We start from the raw sequence: 17,836 nt of genomic DNA, 5'->3' as shown, positions 1-17,836 counted from the left end.
TTGTAATGATAGTTAAAGTACAAAAGGGAAAATACATTTACAATGGTGTTTGTTTGTTCTTCACTGGTTGACCTTTTCTTGTGGCAACAGGTCACACATCTTGCTGCTGTGATGACACACTGTGCTATTTCACCCAGTACATATGGGAGTTCATCAAGATTGGATTTGTTTTCAAATTCTTTGTGGGCTTGTATAATCTGGAGGTTTGTGTAATCTAATATGTGTCTATATTATGGTCATACATTTGGCAGGAGGTTAGGAAGTGAAGCTCAGTTTCCATCTCATTTTATGGGCAGTGTTGCACACAGCCTGTCTCTCTCTCTCTCACTCTCTGTCCTGGGGCAGTGTGGGGTCTGTTTGTGTTTGTGAACAGAACCCCAGAACTCTATCTGTTCTCTCTCTGTTCTCTCTCTGTTCTGATTATCTCTCTCTCTCTCTCTCTCTCTCTCTGATTATCTCTCCCCCTCTCTCTCTCTCTCTCTCTCTCTCTGATTATCTCTCCCCCTCTCTCTCTCTCTCTCTCTCTCTCTCTCTCTCTCTGATTATCTCTCCCCCCCCCCCCCTCTCTCTCTCTCTCTCTCTCTCTCTCCCTCTCTCTCCCTCTCTCTCTCTCTCTCTCTCTCTCTCTCTGATTATCTCTCTCTCTCTCTTTTCTAAATCTCTCTCTGATTCTCTCTCTGTTCTCTCTATATGTTCTCTCTCTGATGCTCTATATTTACAATATTAAGATAATGAGAATCAAAATTGTCAACGGGACAACAGTAACAACAATAACCAAGGGTCAAAATAACCAACACATTCAACAATAACAATAATCATACAGTAGAGGACATGTGCAGGTTGATTAGTCTGTCAGACACTGTCCCTCAACTTATGTCAGGCAGCAATGTAGTGCGCTGCCAACACACAGCTCTCTGCGTCCTCCCCCAACACGACGGGTCTCTCTCTCTCTCTCTGTTATCTCTCTCTCTGATTATCTCTCTCTGTTTTCTCTCTCACTCTGATTATCTCTCTGTTCTCTCTGTTCTCACTCTGATTATCTCTCTCTGTGCTCTCTGTTCTCACTCTGTGTTCTCTCTCTCTGTTCTCTCTCTGTGTTTTCTCTCTGTTTTCTCTCTCTCTCTGCCTCTGTTTGTCTCTCTCTGCCTCTGTTTGTCTCTCTCTGCCTCTGTCAGTCTCTCTCGGCCTCTGTTTTCTCTGCCTCTGTTTGTCTCTCTCTGCCTCTGTCTCTCTCTGCCTCTGTCTCTCTCTGCCTCTGTCTCTCTCTGCCTCTGTTTGTCTCTCTCTGCCCGTTTGTCTCTCTCTCTCTCTCTCTCTCTCTCTGTTCTCTCTCTATCTGATTATCTCTCTCTGATGATCTCTCTCTCTCTCTCTGTTCTCTCTCTCTGTTCTCTCTCTCTCTCCTTTCTCCCCAATATTTATGTATGAATACAGTCCCAAGAACATACCTTGTAGGAATATTAAGTCTGCTATGTTACTAAATCCCCATGAAACGACACTAAATCCCATGCCTTGTTACAGAAGCTTGTTTTGCAATTACTGTATGTGGAATTAACCCTATTTAGCTAATGGCTTTAAAGTCACCATTCTCCGGTCAAATTAGGCTTCCCCATTGGTTGGTTGCCTTAATAATCAGGAACAGCGATATTTCACGTCAGTTTACTCGTATAAACTGGTATAAAATGGTATACACTGGTATGAATAACAGTCAGTTTACTTGCCCCATTTTTCTCACCTTGTTCATCTTAACAGGGGACCTTACTGTAGACCTGTGTGCCAATGTGTTTCTACTAAAACCAAACAGCAGTACAGCAGGGGCCAACAGTTACTACCTGTACGTCACACTACACTACACACGTATAGGCGAGTGTCCCAAATGGCACCCTATTCCCTATATAGTGCACTTTCTTTTTACCAGGCTCAAGTCAAAAGTAGTGTACTATGTAGGGACAAGGGTGTCATTTGGGATTCATTGAGAGGTTTATGTAGGAGATGTTTAGTTAACCGTATCTGCACTAGGAGATAGGAATTAAACATACACATTTCAAGAGTTTATAGTTATGAACTCTATGACCAAAAGTATGTGGACAACTGCTCGTCAAACATCTCCTTCCAAAATCATTGGTACTACTATGAGTTGGTCCCCCCTTTTTCTGCTATAACAGCCTCCACTCTTCTGGGAAAGGCTTTCCACTAGATGTTGGAACATTGCTGCGGGGAATTGCTTCTAATTAGGCCTGGTTCGCAGTCGGTGTTCCAATTCATCCCAAAGGTGCTCGATGGGGTTGAGGTCAGGGCACTGTGCAGGCCAGTCAAGTTCTTCCACACAGATATCAACAAACCATTTTTGTATGGACCTCACTTTGTGCATGGGGGCATTGTGATGTTGAAACAGGAAAGGGCCTTCCCGAAACTGTTGCCAAAAAGTTGAAAGCATTGAATCGTCTACAATGTCATTGTATGCTGTAGCGTTAAGATTTCCCTTCACTGGAACTAAGGGGCCGGAACTATGAAAAACAGCCCCAGACCATTATTCCTCCTCCACCAAACTTTACAGTTGGCATAATGCATTGAGACAGGTAGAGTTCTCCTGGTATATGCCAAACCCAGATTCGTCCGTTGGACTGCCAGATGGTGAAGCGTGATTCATCACTCCAGAGAACGCGTTTCCACTGCTCCAGAGTACAATGGAGGTGAGCTTTACACCACTCCAGCCAAGGCTAGACATTGCGCATTGTGATCTTAGGTTTGTGTGCGGCTGCTCGGCCATGGAAACCCATTTCATGAAGCTCCTGACGAACAGTTCTTGTGCTGACGTTGCTTCCAGAGGCAGTTTGGAACTCAGTAGTGAGTGTTGCAACCGAGGACAGACGATTTTCACAAGCTACGCGGTTCAGCACTCGGCGGTCCCGTTCTGTGAGCTTGTGTGGCCTACCACTTCGCAGCCGAGCTGTTGTTGCACCTGGACGTTTCCACTTCACAATAACAGCACTTACAGTTGACCGGGGGGCAGCTCCAACAGAGCAGAAATTTGACCAACTGATTTATTGGAAAGGTGGTATCCTATGACGGTGCCAAGTTGAAAGTCACTGAGCTCTTCAGTCAGGCCATTCTACTGCCAATGTTTGTCTATGGAGATTGCATGGCCGTGTGCTCGATTTTATACACCTGACAGCAACAGGTGTGGCTGAAATAGCCAAATTTACTCATTTGAAGAGGTGTCCACATACTTTTGTATATATCGTGTATGGGTATGGTTAAAAGCTTATGGAAAGAAATTCAAATGTACAAATTTACCTTGTCTGTCGTGTTTTATCCCTTGCTGAAAAAAATAACCCATCCCACACAACCCTAAGTTAAATGCAGCCCTGAAGCCTAAAAATAGGTATTTGACTTCTTACACTTAACCGTGTGGAAATGCTGTTAAAAGCATACGACAAGGACGTGATTTCTAAGATGTAACCTACAGTAAAGTTATGGTAATGAGATGCAGGTAAACATTATGAATGTCTCTTCAGGATCTTTCTGTTTTTCTCCTGTCTGGTCACTTCAGGTGAAGCGTTGACATAGTGACCTGACATCCAGCTCCCAGCGCCAACATCCCACAACCCCCCTCGGGTAACTGCTTATGCATAGCTAATGAACCGGTGAATCCTAAACCTAACCACCGAAAGTTACATTTCAGATCATGAAACGATGTCGGAATGTCATGTAGAATTACTGTTTTTAAAATGTATTTTTTATTTTTTTATTATTTCTCTCAAAATCAGCTTAACTTTTGAGCAATATAACTTTTAAAAACTGATATTTTTGGTTTGTTTATTGTGTCACTTTCATAAATCAAAGTATGATGTCAAATTGATACTTTCTTGGGTTAAGATGGCAATGTTTAGAAATTCTGAACAGATACAAACAGACAGACAGATAAAAAAAAAAAAAATTGACTTTTTAAGTGTTGCTCTTTAGCATCCTTTCATTTTTTTAAAAGCTGAAATGAAATCCAGGAAGACTTTACTCACATAGAAAATAGAGAACCCACGATGTACTGTAGGCGTAACACCAGAACCACCATTTCCAAAGGTGCTGCTTTGCTTAAAACTCCTTGTTCCAGAACTCAAATCTATTGCCAGTGTTTTGGTAGAAAGAAGGAAGCCATAGAGAAGGTAGATTGGATTTGATCAAAGCAACACAATTTTCTCTCTGATATTCCCTCTCTGAAAAAGACGGAACAAACCGTACAGAGACAAACTAGGGCTTGTGTCCCAAACGGCACTATGGTCAAAGGTAGTCCACTATATAGGGAATAGGGTGTTATTTGGCACTAAAACTAGTTGCCGAGTCACTTTATCCCTACCAACATGTACATACAGTGCATTTGGAAAGTATTCAGACCTCTTTACTTTTTCCACATTTTGATATGTTACAGCCTTATTCTAAAATTGATTAAATCTATGTTTTCTCTCATCAATCTACACACAATACCCCATAATGACAAAGCAAAACGTTATATAGATTTTTTTGCAAATTTATTAAAAGTAACAAACAGAAATACTTTATTTACATGAGTATTCAGATCCTTTGCTATGAGACTCGAAATTGAGCTCAGGTGCATCCTGTTTCCATTGATCATCCTTGAGATGTTTCTACAACTTGATTGGAGTCCACCTGTGGTAAATTCAATTGATTGGACATGATTTGGAAAGGCACACACCTGTCTATATAAGGTCCTACAGTTGACAGTGCATGTCAGAGCAAAAACCAAGCCATGAGGTTGAAGGAATTGTCCGTAGAGCTCCGAGACAGGATTGTGTCGAGGCACAGATCTGGGGAAGGGTACCAAAACATTTCTGCAGCATTGAAGGTCCCCAATGAACATCTTTGTAGAGACCTGAAAATAGCTGTGAAGCGACGCTCCCCATCCAACCTGACAGAGCTTGAGAGGATCTACGCTACCCAAGAAGACTCGATGCTGTAATCGCTGCCAAAGGTGCTTCAACAAAGTACTGAGTAAAGAGCCTGAATACTTATGTAAATGCAATATTTCTATTTTAATTTTTAATACGTTTGCAAAAATTACTAAAAAACTGTTTTTGTTTTGTCATTATGGGGTATTGTGCGTTTTGATTAATGAGGGGGAAAAAAACTATTTAATACATTTTAGAATAAGGCTGTAAAGTAACAATATTTGGAAAAATTCAAGTGGTCTGAATACTTTCAAAATGCACTGTATCTACATCAACTACCTTGTACTGCACATCAACTCTGTACTGGTACTTCCTGCATATAGCCAAGTTATCATTAATCATTGTGTATTTATTATTCATGTTACTATTTTTCTATTTATTTCTAGTGTTATCATGTGTATATTTATTCCTAGTGTTATTATTTTTCCACTATTTCCGTTTTCTCTCTGTATTGTTGGGCCAGTAAGTAAGCATTACACTGTTAGTCTACACCTGTTGTTTACCAAGCATGTGACAAATACCATTTGATTTATGGATAAGGATGGTAGTGTGGTATGTTGTGATGGTCTATAATTATACTGATGTATGTTGTGATGGACTATACTGAGCGCACTAAACATTAGGAACACCTGCTCTTTCCATGACATAGACTGGCCAGGTGAATCCAGGTGAAAGCTAAGATCCCTTATTGATGTCACTTGTTAAATCCACTTCAATCAGTGTTGATGAAGGGGAGGTGACAGGTTATAACCCTTTCCTGCAGTCACTGACCAAAAGCGCCCTCTTTTGCCTCATGGGTGGAATGTTATTAAATATTTTTTATAATTTCATAATTAATAAAACAGACAAAAATGCGGTGTTTCTATGTCAAACAGTTTTGTTATATTTCAGTCTCCTGTGATGTTTATAAAGTGTAATATTGGGATGCAAACTCAAAATGTAATACATATCAACTCTATATCTGATATTGTACAGGGTTCTTCTTTATTTTAAACCCATACCTGTGTGTGTTTGGTGTTTACTTCTGTTAGAAAGTAGATTTGTTTAAGACTCCCAAGAAACACTGTGCCACCCTGATTTAGCCCACTGCAGTAAAATGTTAAAGAAGGATTTTTAAGCCTTGAGACTATTGAGACATGGATTGTGTATGTGTGCCATTCAGAGAGTGAACGGGCAACACAAAAGATTGAAGTGCCTTTGAACGGGGTATGGTAGTAGGTGGCAGGCGCACCGGTTTGAGTGTGTCAAGAACTACAACGTTGCTGGGTTTTTCACACTCAACAATTTCCCGCGTTAATCAAGAATGGTCCACCACCCAAAGGACATCCAGCCAACTTGACAACTGTGGGAAGCATTACCTGGGGTGGCAGGTAGCCTAGTGGTTAGAGCGTTGGACTAGTTACCGAAAGGTTGCAAGATCGAATCCCCGAGCTGGCAAAGTAAAAATCTGTCATTCTGCCCCTGAACAAGGCAGTTAACCCATTGTTCATAGGCTGTCATTGAAACTAAGAATTTGTTCTTAACTGACCTGCCTGTAAAATATATATATTTTAAATTGGAGTCAACATGGGCCAGCATCACTGTGGAACGCTTTCGACACCTTGTAGAATAATCCATGTCCCAACGAATTGAGGCTGTTCCTCAAGGTGTCCCCTAATGTTTTCGTAAACTCAGTGTGCACATAATACTCATCTAGCAGTTGTGATGATTATTCTAGTTAGTCTGAATGCTGGATTTAATCCACTCCTCTCCTTCCCTGGAATCCAAACCTTAATCCAAGGATTATTCTCTGGAAAGGAGAGAACTGCCGCAGAAGATCTCCTTTTAACTCTCTGTGTATTGCGTCTATTTATTAAACTTTGCATTGCATCTATTTATTACATTTACATTTTAGTCATTTAGCAGACACTCTTACCCAGAGCACCTTACAGTAGTGAATGCATACATTTCATTTCATGCATTATTTTTGTTTTTTCATACTGGCCCCCCGTGGGAATCAAACCCACAACTCTGGCATGGCAAACACCATGCTGGCGTTGCAAACACCATGCTCTACCAACTGAGCCACAGGGAAGACTGTGTGGCACGCCCTGACCTTATAGAGCCTTTTTTTATTCTCTATTTTGTTAGTTCAGGGTGTGACTTGGATGGGCATATCTATGTTTCTATTTCTTTGTTGGCCTAGTATGGTTCCCAATCAGAGGCAGCTGTTTATCGTTTGTCTCTGATTGGGGATCATACTTAGGCAACCCTTTTTCCCCACCTGTGATTGTGGGATCTTGTTTGTGTGTAGTTGCTTTCTGCACTGCTTGTAGCTTTACGTTCGTTTTCGTATTTTGTTGTTTTTCCCGGTGTCATTGATAAATAAATAAAAAATGTACGCTTACCACGCTGCACCTTGGTCCAGTTCTTCAGACGAGCGTAACACTGTGTATTGTGTCTCTCACTTGCAGGTTAGAATATACAGAAAGGCTTGTCTTCCGTCGGGATTGTTGTTACCTAAAGTGCACCGCAGTAAGGATGTGATAAATCACTAATTATTTAATGTCATCAGTCAATCGCACAGTACCCACACGATTAGAGTCATTATCCTACATTATCCTATATGTCAGATTCTAATACATTATCCTTCATATCATGTCATTATCTTTACATGTCTTCTCTGTTCAGTTGATTCATCTGATTTGAAATGATATCGTCCGCATATAATATAGATTGACAGCCTGACTACTGTCCTCATCATATCAATGAATATATCATACCATTCCCCACAGTAATGTTCAGACATGTATCTAATATACGAAACGTGATTACTAGGACATTGGCTCAGGGATATATTGCTCATTTCCTGTAGAATTTGTGCGCGCGTAATATGATGAGTAACCATGTCTAAGACCTGAAGACCTGCTCAGCTGAATCTGTAGAGACCAACAGAATCGAGATTAGAGTATTTCTTCCATTAAGGGGATATTGGTCCATATGCCACAAACCCCAGAGGTTCATTATTGGTATGATAAACTGGTTACCAACGTAATTAGAGCAGTAAAAATGAGTGTTTTGTCATACCCGTGGTATACGGTCTGATATACCACGGCTGTCAGCCAATCAGCATTAAAAGGGCTCGAACCACCCAATTTATAATTTATAACAGTACACTGATAAAGTATATTTTATAACAGTATATTATATACAGTACATTATTTAACAGTATATTATATAACAGTACATTATATGACAGTATATTGCATATAGTATTTTAAATAAGGGTATATTATAAAACAGTATATTATTTAACAGTATATTATATAACAGTACATTATATGACAGTACATTATATAACAGTAAATTAAACAGTATATTATATGACAGCATTTTAAGTAATGGTATATTATAAAACAGTATATTATGTAACAGTATATTATACAACAGTACATTGATAAAGTATATTATATAACAGTATATTATATAAGAGTATATTATATAACAGTACATTATATGACAGTATATTATTTAACAGTACATTGATACAGTATGTTATATAACAGTACATTATATAACAGTACATTATATGACAGTATATTATATAAAAGTACATTATATGACAGTATATTATATACAGTATTTTAAATAAAGGTATATTTTAAAACAGTATATTATGTAACAGTTTATTATATAACCACACACTGCTACAGTATATTATATAACAGTACATTATATAACAGTATATTATATTCAGTATATTATATAACAGTATATTATATAACAGTATATTATATTCAGTAGATTATATTCAGTATATTATATAACAGTACATTATATAACAATATATTATATAACAGAACATTATATAACAGTATATTATATAACAGTTTATTATATAACCACACACTGCTACAGTATATTTTATAACAGAATATTATATTCAGTATATTATATAACAGTACATTATATAAAAGTACATTATATAACAGTATATTATATAACAGTATATTATATTCACTATATTATATACAGTATATTATATAACAGTATATTATATTCAGTATATTATATACAGTATATTATATAACAGTACATTATATAAAAGTACATTATATAACAGTATATTATATAAAAGTACATTATATAACAGTATATTATATACAGTATATTATATAACAGTATATTATATACAGTATATTATATAACAGTATATTATATAACAGTATATTATATTCAGTACATTATATTCATTATATTATATAACAGTACATTATATAACAGTATATTGTATTCAGTATATTACATACAGTATATTATATAACAGTATATTATATTCAGTATATTATATACAGTATATTATATAACAGTATATTATATTCAGTATATTATATAACAGTACATTATATAACAGCATATTATATTCAGTATATTATATAACAGTACATTATATAACAGTATATTATATTCAGTATATTATATACAGTATATTATATAACATTATATTATATACAGTATATTATATACAGTATATTATAAAACATTATATTATATACAGTATATTATATAACAGTATATTATATTCAGTATATTATATAACAGTATATTATATACAGTATATTATATAACAGTATAGTCCCATAGGGCGGTGCACAATTGGCCCAGCGTCGTCCGGGTTAGGGGAGGGTTTGACCGGGTTAGGCTGTTATATCATATACTCTTATATAATATACTGTTATATAATAGTATATAATATAATTATATATATATATAATTATATAATAATTATACTGTTATATAATATATAATATGTTATATAATATAAAGTATCAATGTACTGTTTTTTAATATACTTTTATATAATATACTTTTATATAATATATAATGTACTATATCAGTGTGCTGTTATGTAATATACTGTTATATAATATAATTTTATATAATATAAAGTATCAATGTACTGTAATATACTTTTATTTCATATACTGTATCAATGTACAGTTATAGGGTATACTGTTATATAAAATACTGTATCTATGTATTGTTATATAATATACTGATATTTAATATACTGTATCAATGTACTGTTATATAGTATAGTGCTATATCATATACTGTATCAGTGTACTGTTACTTTTATATAATATATCGTTATATCATATACTGTATCAGTGTACTGTTACTGTTATATAATATGTTGTTATATAATATAATGTGTCAATGTACTGTAATTAAATATACTGTTATATAACATACTGTATCGATGTACAGTATAGTATATAACAATATATTATATAACAGTACAGTGATACAGTATATTAAATAACAGTATATTATATGACAATTTCCCAAATTGACCTTCTCCTGTAACATACAGTGTGTATATATGGAACACATGTAAGCCCTTTACTAAGGCAATATATATATATATATATATATATATATATATATATATATATATATATATATATATATATATATATATACACTGTATGTTACAGGAGAAGGTCAATTTGGGAAATTGTTATATAATATACTGTTATTTAATATACTGTATCACTGTACTGTTATATAATATATTGTTATATACTATACTGTATCAGTGTATTGTTGCTGTTATATAATATAGTGTTATTTAATATACTGTTATGTAATATTCTGTTATATACTGTAGTGATTTCCCTTTACTGGAAGTAAGGGGCCAAGCAAGAACCATGAAAACAGTTCCCAGACCATCATTTCTCCTCCACCAAACTTTACAGTTGGCACTATGCATTCGGGCATGTAGCTTTCTCCTGGCATCCGCAAAACCCAGATTAGTCCGTCGGACTGCCAGATGGTGAAGCGTGATTCATCACTACAGAGAATCCATTTCCACTGCTCCAGCATCCAATGGTGGCGAGCCAACACTTGGTGATTTTAGGATTGTGTGCGGCTGCTCGGCCACGTAAACACATTTCATGAAGCTCCCAAAGAACACTTCTTGTGCTGAAGTTGTTTACTCGGTAGTGAGTGTTGCAACCGAGGACAGATTATTTTTACACTCTACGCGGTTCAGCACTCGGCGGTCCCATTCTTTGAGTTTGTGTGGCCTACCACATCGCGGTTAAGCCGTTGTTGCTCCTAGACGTTTCCACTTCACAATAACAGCACTGACAGTTGACAGCAGCTCTAGCAGGGCAGAAATTTGACGAACTGACTTGTTGGAAAGGTGGCATCCTATGACTGTGCCACGTTGAAAGTCATTGAGCTCTTCAGTAAGGCCATTCTACTGCCAATGTTTGTCTATGGAGATTCCATGGCTGTGTGCTTGATTTTATACACCTGTCAACAACGGGTGTGGCTGAAATAGCCAAATCCACTAATTTGAAGTAATGTCCACATACTTTTGTATATATAGTTTGTATGTTGCATGAATTCACAATGAAAATACAATGAAATGATATAACTGTTACTCTCACATTTTCAACATATATTTTCCACTTTCTACGCTTGACAAGCAGTTATTCCACCACTTTGCACTGTGAGTACGCACGGTCGCGGCTGTGAGTACGCACGGTCGCGGCTGTGAGTACGCACGGTCGCGGCTGTGAGTACGCACGGTCACGGCTCTGAGTACGCACGGTCACAGCTCTGAGTACGCACTGTCGCGGCTGTGAGTACTCACGGTCACGGCTGTGAGTACGCACGGTCGCGGCTGTGAGTACCTACGGTCACGGCTGTGAGTACGCACGGTCGCGGCTGTGAGTACGCACGGTCACGGCTCTGAGTACGCACGGTCACAGCTCTGAGTACGCACTGTCGCGGCTGTGAGTACTCACGGTCACGGCTGTGAGTACGCACGGTCACGGCTCTGAGTACGCACGGTCACGGCTCTGAGTACACACGGTCACGGCTGTGAGTACGCACGGTCGCGGCTGTGAATACGCACGGTCGCGACTGTGAGTACACACGGTCGCGGCTGTGAGTACGCACGGTCACGGCTGTGAGTACGCACGGTCGCGGCTCTGAGTACTCACGGTCGCGGCTGTGAGTACTCACGGTCACGGCTGTGAGTACGCACGGTCGCGGCTGTGAGTACCTACGGTCACGGCTGTGAGTACGCACGGTCGCGGCTGTGAGTACGCACGGTCACGGCTGTGAGTACGCACGGTCGCGGCTCTGAGTACTCACGGTCACGGCTGTGAGTACGCACGGTCGCGGCTGTGAGTACGCACGGTCACGGCTTTGCGTACATTTACACACACTCTCAAGCAAACGTTTATATTGATAAATCTCACACTTTGCGTGGAAATGATCCCATGCATGGTTCACGCACAGATTTGTGCCTACGCATGATTGATAAACAAGGCCCCTGGCCTTTAATACATTGGTACACAGCGTGGAAAAATCCTGCTCTCATCAAAGAGAGAAAGACAAGCGTCATGTCGTCTTGCAAAGTGATGCCTGCCAACTTTTATTTGGAGATTTACGTTGTACATTTGAATAAGCCTCTCAAACCAATCCAGAACACGGATTTTCGATAAGCGTTGGATTGGATTAATTATAAAACGCAAAAAAACCATTGCTAATGTGAGGCGATAAAGACAGTTGCTAATGTTGCTGACAGTGAGCTGAATCCCCCCAAAAATAAAAACAAATAAAAAAGAATAATATTACGTGATTTTCTTGCCAAGTTCAGGATTTTGTTGTAGTTTATTACGGTTGCCATGGGGGATGACAACTGCAATTAAAACAGAAACGTGGATTCAACCAAACTAACATTGTGGAAAAAATACCGTTCCCAGTTCACCGCCACAAAGGAACACCAACAATCTATAGTTATTAAAGTACTAGTTGCACATTTTGTTCAGAGTAACTAAAATTAAGAAATGAACATGTCTAATTAATATCGTCCCTTTTGCCTCATGTGCTTGCTCTTCTTCTACCATATTGTAGCTAACGCTCCCCTCCCTCACGCTGGGACAACTAACCATGTTGAGGTGTGAGAGACGGAGGAATAATTCTGCCATGGAATGTCAGAGCCAGTTAAAAAAGGGCCAGGTGTGACAGTAGCCAGCATCATGTGTTCTGTCAGTCAGTCTCAGGAGCGGTGAGGGCACTGCACCATGAGATGGAGGAGGCTGATTGGGCATGAGAGCTGGAGAGGTGGGGAGCCCGGCCTGGCTAGAGGCTGGGGGGCTCAGACAGAGGGAGGGCTGGGGGAGGGAGGAGGAGGGAGGGGTGGATGGCCAGGGGAGAAGTAGAGAGGGAGGGAGGCCCTGTCTGCTTGTGTTGCTACTGCACAGTGCTCTGGAGCGAATAAATACTTTAAGCAATTAACACTGTTGCCCTTGAACATTCATGGCAACACACACAACTTGATACATACAGTATGGTTGATTCATCGTTTTACTTTCAGTGCTTCATTTGGAAAAGCAATAGAGTATTTTAGTATATTTATAAATAAATATTTGTAAATATTATAAATATTTTTATAATCAATATCATCATTTCAAATGTAAGTTTTGGTCTGTCGAGATACATAAGCAATCCAGTGAACTTTTTTCTACTTGTTATTTTTTAATTTCACCTTTTATTATAGATAACTGAGGGAGCTTGGCAGTAAGCATTTCGCTGGACCGTTTATGTTTACTGTTAACTGTGTACTTGAAAAATACATTTAGATTTGATTTGAACCCTGACAGTGATCACATTTTAACGCAGATAATTCACATCATAATTACAACTACTGTGATGATTGTACGACCTCAGAGTTGGAAAATACAGTCATGCATTTGTACTATAATCATAAGGCCGGTTAATCACATCCATGACAGAATAAAGCTACAATGACTGCTCTTCCACGCTTTAATCAGATATTCTGCATTCTGGAGCAGCTCTGTGGTGGTATATGACGGCCATTAGAGTTCCTGACTAACCGGGAGCAGCTCTGTGGTGGTATATGACGGCCATTAGAGTTCCTGACTAACCGGGAGCAGCTCTGTGGTGGTATATGACGGCCATTAGAGTTCCTGACTAACCGGGAGCAGCTCTGTGGTGGTATATGACGGCCATTAGAGTTCCTGACTAACCGGGAGCAGCTCTGTGGTGGTATATGATGGCCATTAGAGGTCCTGACTAACCCGGAGCAGCTCTGTGGTGGCATAAGATGGCCACTACCCTGAGGGCATAACTCAAATCAAATCAAAGTTTATTTGTCACGTGACAGGATTACAACATATGTAAACCATACAGTGGAATGCTTCCTTACAACCTCTTCCTCAACAATGCAGAGTTCAACGGTATCAATTGCTAGGACTAGATTCAGGTTGAGACTGCTCCATAGTTCTGACTAGGCCTGAACTTCCCAGGGGACTGGATTCAGGTTGAGACTGCTCCATGGTTCTGACTGGGCCTGAACTTCCCAGGGGACTGGATTCAGGTTGAGACTGCTCCATGGTTCTGACTGGGCCTGAACTTCCCAGGGGACTGGATTCAGGTTGAGACTGCTCCATGGTTCTGACTGGGCTTGAACTTCCCAGGGGACTAGATTCAGGTTGAGACTGCTCCATGGTTCTGACTGGGCTTGAACTTCCCAGGGGACTAGATTCAGGTTGAGACTGCTCCATGGTTCTGACTGGGCTTGAACTTCCCAGGGGACTAGATTCAGGTTGAGACTGCTCCATGGTTCTGACTGGGCTTGAACTCCCCAGGGGACTATTACTACTGTTCTGTAAGTCAATTCCACTCTCTGGATATTTGCTTCTTTAATTCAGCTGAATTCTCATTTGAGAGCAAGGTCGGCTGGTGTAAATCTAAGAAAATGAAAGGCCTAACATCACCGAGCAAAAATGTATTTTTTTATTTCATGAAAAAGACACTGTAAATGAAATATTGTTGTTATTAATGTAGACTGAAACCCCTTGAATTTACATGTTATGAGCCCTGAACACTCCAATTGAATTCAGGTTCAGTCCAGCGATACACCAACCATGCAAGAGACCCAGTCTGGATGGCTGGCAACACATTGTCCTGAGGCTACTTTTATCCAAGAAAACTTTTCTTTGCTCTGTTTATTCCTCATTCTGAATTCTCACTTCCATCTCTGGGACATTTATTTTGTGCATCCGAGTTGTCGCCGGATAGATTATATAACGTTATTTGCAAGTCATTTGAAATTACACTTCGATTTCTCTACCCACATCTCTTCATCAGAGGGATATGACAGGTGCAGGCAGATGATGGCTGTGTCCCAAACGGCACCCTATTCCCTATATAGTGCACTACCTTTGACCAGATCCTTATGGGCTGAATAGTGCACTAAATAGGGAATAGTGTGTCATTTGGGATGTAGGCGATGTCAGATTGTATCTGCTTTTGATGTTATGACTTGTTTACCACTGGAAATGAACACGGCCTCGGCTCTCAGGAGGCAGGAGCTTCGCTCGTCTCGTCTTCTGCACATAGGAGAGCAGTCACCTCGGGATACATCAAATGTATTTCTGCCCGTAGTCCCGTACTTACAGAGACAGAGGTCGATAAGTCGTGATGTTACACTCTAGCACGATCTGGGTAAACGAGTAACATCATCTATGTGTTATAAACTAAGATGGGGATCAAAGAGGAATGTTCAAATGTACCCAAATGTGGCCCCTTGCTGAGGTATTTTGCATTAGTTTGAATCTCCCCTGAATCTTACCCTAGGCAACCTGAGATAAGACCTCCTGTAGAGCTCTACTGTGTATTCTAGATTTATTGGTTGAAGCTTGGTGTTTAATTCAAATCTCCCATCATATCTACGCCAATATGACACCAATCTCAATGAAAATTCGCAAATCAACTTGACTGGAGGTACACAACACACTCCACGCCTCTCGTCATGAGCTGTCCAGCCGTTACCGAGAACCACATAACCACGTTACCGAGGACCTATAACGTCCATAAAGTGACCACTGGACGTTAAAAAAATGCCGGAGTGACAATTTAAAAAAATAAAAAATTAGAACAATGCTAACATCTTTTCAGACGAATCTCAGAGTTCTAACACCGGGTTGGTTGCTCGGCAACAACACAGCTGCCAGTCAGAAGGAAGTGTATGGAACAAACCTAGGTTCCTGTATTATGCTAGCTATATGGTGGTATTGAACCTGAGGTTAATAAATAAATGAATTTAAGCAGATATTTTGATTAACTAGGTAGCTAACTAGCTAATAGGGCTGGTCCTGACTAAAACAAATCTTGGTCGACCAAGATTCATCTGTTCTTTCCGACCAATGGGCTGGTCAAAATTTTTATATACACACCCTAGGTTTGAATAAATTCAACTATATGTAGGCTACTGAGCGAATTAAGACAGACACATGACTCAAGAAGGAGCCAGAGAAGGCCTAACCAGAATTTTTTTTTTAAAACTGTTCCCAAACGTCCTCCTCCCGTTGCTGCTGGCCTTCACAGATTCTGCCTTTATGCACCTGAAGTTGCCGAACACCAGGGGTAGGCGACCTTTTCCATTTGGAGTGCAAATGTATTTTACCATTTCTACCTGATATGCATGCCAGTTATGATTTTCATATGCTCATTTTTTTGGTGGAACAGTTTCATTTATTTTATAATAAAGTATTTGTATCTCAAAATCTTTGTCATGTGATTCATACAAATTATATCTAAAATGAAAATTATACACATTTTAAAGTAACTTATATTGCCAACTATGTAAAAATGTCCTACATAAAGCCAACAAATAAAAACATTGCAGCCTGCAGGTAGAACACTTCCTGATAAAAAATAAATCACATTGGCTATGCATGGCCTGTCTGCAATAAATGTAAAAACATTGTATCAACTATCAACTTGATCCAGCCCTAAACTTGAGCTAACAAACTTGTAACATTGTTTTCCGGCGCCAGTGAGCTCCGGACAGACAAGGGATAAGAAGTCATACATTTTAAGTAACCTATTTTCTGATGTTTATACCGGATCAGAGCATTACATTTTTCCCCTTTCACACAGAGTGGTTATTGTAAGTGAGAGAGCTGGAAAGATTGTTCTACGTTGAGGAACTAGTGTCATTCTCAATGGATGTGAAAACAGACTGTCCCGTCCTGACCATGGTAAGCTGTTATTTTCTATGGTAGAGTAGGTCAGGGCATGACAGGGGGGTTTATTCTATGTGTTCTATTTCTATGTTCTTAGGTTCTAGTTTTTGTATTTCTATGTTGGTTTGTTTGGGATGATCTCCAATTAGAGGCAGCTGGTCCTCGTTGTCTCTAATTGGAGATCATACTTAAGTAGGGGTTTTTCTTCCTGGGTTTTGTGGGTGATTATTGTTGAGTAGTGTTTGTTTCTCCTCTGTGTCACAGTTTGTTGTTTTGTCTATTCAGTTACTTGATGTATTGCATAGTTTCACAGAGTAAATCAAATGTGGAACTACACACACGTTGCACCTTCGTCCTCTCCTTTTGACAGCCGTGACACAGACTTTGTGTACTTGCTGTTTGAGGTGAAGAAGAAATGACTTTGAGTGGCTCCACAGCTCCCCAAATGCGCACATTAAGCCTACATTTGTGCGCAGTTACAAGTGCTCTAAATGTTTTTTTATCGGTCGACCAATAGCCTATCGACCAAAAAAATAAATAGACCAGTCGACTTAATGGGGTCAGCCTTACTAGCTAACGTTACACAGCTAAAGTTAGCTTGCTTGTACAAATTCCAGCATCTGGCTTCTGTAGCTAGCTAACACCAGTCAGCTAAAAAATAGCTAGCTAACAAACAGGCAAATAAAGGTATCTAGCCAATGAATGTGGATTTGTTTTGATTAACTAGGTAGCTAGCTAGCTAACATAACGTTATACCAGTCAGATGAGCTAGATATCTAGATATATTTTGCCAACTAAGGTTTTTCACATAAGGCT

This window comes from Salmo salar, chromosome 13 (genome assembly GCF_965601325.2).
Source record: "Salmo salar chromosome 13, fSalSal1, whole genome shotgun sequence".
Taxonomy (NCBI): domain Eukaryota; kingdom Metazoa; phylum Chordata; class Actinopteri; order Salmoniformes; family Salmonidae; genus Salmo; species Salmo salar.
The sequence above is the reverse complement of the archived record's forward strand: the minus strand, read 5'-3'. Positions refer to the sequence as shown.